Genomic DNA, 3740 nt, shown 5'->3' on the forward strand with positions numbered 1-3740 from the left:
ATATGGATGAATCTCAAAGACATGCTGAGTAAAGAAAGCTAGAAACAAAGGAATACATACATAATATGCCATTTAAATTAAATTCAAAAACAGGCAAAATTGATTTCTAGTAACAGAAATTAGAACAAAGGCTACTCTGGGCAGGGGTATTGACTAGAATATAACAGGAACATTTAAGAGTCATGAAATGTTCTCTATCAGAGTTGGCAAACTTTCTGTAAGGAGGTAAAGAGCAAATATTTTAGGTTTTGAGGGGTCATACAGTCTATGTTGTATCATAAAATTAGTCATAGATAAAACAAACAAATGGGTGTGGCTGTGTTCTAAATTTTTGTTAGCCAACTCAAATCATTTAATTATGAAAAGCCAGAAATTATCATCATCAGGATATAAAATCAGTTAATCACTTGTTGGGGAGAGGGGTAAATATTAAGAATCCAAATATGTACAATCTTTTATTTAGAAAACTTCTCAGGAATGATTATTACCCTGTGCTTTCTTAGCAGGGAGACAGAAAGATTTGCAAAAATCAGCTATCTGTTCAACTTTTATGGAAGGTGAATCCCTTTAGTCCTCACTTTATTTTAGAGACAGAGAAAAGACTCAACCTTTTCTTTGGCTGGGGAGCTGCACCACATGGCTTTTGGAATCTTAGTTCCTCAACCAAGGATTCATCTTGGGCCACTGGCAGTGAAAGTGTAGAGTCCAAACCACTGGTGTGATAAATTGCTCAGTCATGTCTGACTCTTTGCAACCCTATGGACTGCAGCCTGCCAGGCTCCTCTATCCATGGGATTTGCCAGGCAAGAATGCTGGAGTGGGTTGCCATGTCCTGCTCCAGGCGATCTGCCTGGCCCAGGGATCGAACCTGCATCTCTTGTGTCTCCTGCATTGGCAGGTGGGTTCTTTACAACTACTGCCACCTAGGAAGCCCCCAGATCTCCAGGGAATTCCTCAAACTTCTTAGTTGTGAATTATTCATCACCTCTTTCTTTCAGGGAATATTTGAGATCGAAGAATGTTATTCTTCAAACTAAACTCAAAATAATTGGAGAAAGTTGAAAATGGACAGGATTTTAAATTCACTAGATAACAATATTATAGTTTTGTAAGAAAAGATTATTTTTATTGTATGTTAATGCATATATATGGAATTTAGAAAAATGGCACTGATGAACCTATTTGCAGGGCAGAAATAGAGATGGAGACATAGAGAACAAACTTGTGGACACAGTGGGGAAGGAGATGGTGGGATGAATTGGAAGAGTAGCACTGTATACATTACCATGTGTAAAATATCTAGCTAGTGGGAAGCTGCTGTGTAGCACAGGGAGCTTAACTCTGTGCTCTGTGATGACCTAGGGGGCTGGGATGGGGGTGGTGGTGGGGAGGAAGGCTCCAGAGGGAGGGGGCATGTGTATACTTACAGCTGATTCACATTGTTGTGCTGCAGAAACCAACACATTGTAAAGCGATTATACTCAAAATAAAAATTAAAGAAAAAACTGCTTTTTAGGAGGTGCACACTGGTGTATTTAAATGATGTTTACAAATTTGCCTGGTTCAGAAAAACTATTATATCTACATATAAGTGTGCTAAGTTGCTTCAATCTTCTCCAACTCTGCTAGTCAATGGACTATAGCCTGCCAGGCTCCTCTGTCCATGGGATTTCCCAGGCAAGAACACTGGAGCATGTTACTATGTCTTCCTCTGGGGGATCTTCCTGACCCAGGGTTCGAAACCATGTCTGTTATGTTTCCTGCATTGACAGGCAAGTTCTTTACCACTAGTGTCACCTGGGAAGCCCATCTATATACATATAAATGAAATTACATAAATAAATCAATCATGGCAAAATATTAATTGTTGAATTTAGATGGTTGTCATATAGGTAATATTTAAAATCATTCATAATAAAGCATTGGGAAGAAAAACAAACAAGAGATTGCATTTAAGAACTGTCTCATGTGAAATTTTCCATTTTTCCCTTTCCCATTCACTGTACAGATGGTAGATGTGGGGGTGGTAGAACAGAAAACAGCTGGAGAAACAGCAATATATTTGGTCATAAGTCAACTAACTAAAAGACAAGTTCGACAAAACTTTGAAACAATGTTATGTCACTTTCAGCCAGATGCTGAGAAGTCAGAAACTTAAATATACGATTTTAAGAAAGAGATTTTATTCATGTGGGGGCTGGAGGGAGTATGAGCCTTTTTGGAAAGTTTAGGGATCTTTAGGGACCACATTATGAAGATATTAAGGCAATTACAGAAGAAAATAAGTTATGAGGTCCCTCTGTTTAGAGGCTTGTTCTAATTTTATTATAGACACTGAAATTTGAATTCTGTATGATTTGCATGGTCATAAAATGCTTTTACACTTCTGGTTTTATTATTATTGTTTTGGGCTGCACTGTATGACTTGCAGGATCTTAGTTTCCTGAGCAGGGACCGACCCCAAGTCTCGACAGTGAAAGCACTAAGTCTTAACCACTGGATTATCAGGACAGTTGCCAGGCTGTAGAAAACTAGGCTGTGTACCAGATTTGGCCTGTAGCCTGCAGTTGGCTGACTCTTGTTCTATTAATATATCTTGATGGGGATGTGAGTTATACGTATGTTTGCATTTGTATAACTGAAGAAACTGGTCATTTAAGATCTGTCCATTTCTCTGGAAATAAACTATTTCTTAATAGAAAAACTTCTTAAAAAAAGAAAGGGACAAGGAACTTAGTACTGATGTTCTGCTTTATTAACAAAACATTAACAGAAATAACATAAGACATTAAAATTTTCACACAAAACACTATTGTGCTATTTAAACAAAGCAGATTCAGACAGAAAATTGTGTTTTAATTGTTCTGCAGGTGAGGAATCAAGGTCCAAACAAACACCAAATTCCTAGTTGCTAATTTCTTTCTTTTATTTATTTAATTTTGGCTGCACTGGATCTTGGAGAAGGCAATGGCAACCTACTCTAGTACTCTAGCCTGGAAAATCCCATGGACGGAGGAGCCTGGTAGGCTGCAGTCCATGGCGTCGCGAAGAGTGGGACCGACTGAGCGACTTCCCTTTCAGTTTTCACTTTCATGTATTGGAGAAGGAAATGGCAACCCACTCCAGTGTTCTTGCCTGGAGAATCCCAGGGATGGGCAGACTGGTGGGCTGCCGTCTATGGGGTTGCACAGAGTTGGGCACGACTGATGCAAATTAGCAGCCTCAGCAGCAGCGCTGGATCTTCATTGCCTTTTCTCTAGTCGTGGCGAGCAGAGGCTACTCTCTCGTTGTAGTGCACAGCCTTCTCATTGGGATGGCTTTTCTTGTTCTGGAACACAGGCTCTAGGTGCAAGAGCTCAGTAACTGCAGCTCATGAGTTCTAGAGTGAGGGCTCAGTGTTTGGGATACAAAGGTTTAGTTGCTCCTTGGCATGTAGGATATTCCTGGACCAGGGACCAAACCCATGTCCCTTGCATTGGCAGGTAGATTCTCAACCACTGTGCCACCAGGGAAGTCCCAATTGCTAAATTTCCTAAGAGATTTTGGAAACTTCTGATGTCCCGTGGGGTAAGACAATTCGGTGGCAGGATTTTTACTGTAATTATATGTTGGAACTTGGATGATAGTTTTTATGAACCGACAGAAGAGATTTATGGCAATACATTCAGGCTAAAATATACTTGTTGGAAGTGCCAACATCCTGTTTCTCACTTTTCCATTTGTCTTGACTTCAGCTTATC

This window comes from Ovis aries, chromosome 3 (assembly GCF_016772045.2).
Source record: "Ovis aries strain OAR_USU_Benz2616 breed Rambouillet chromosome 3, ARS-UI_Ramb_v3.0, whole genome shotgun sequence".
NCBI classification, from domain to species: domain Eukaryota; kingdom Metazoa; phylum Chordata; class Mammalia; order Artiodactyla; family Bovidae; genus Ovis; species Ovis aries.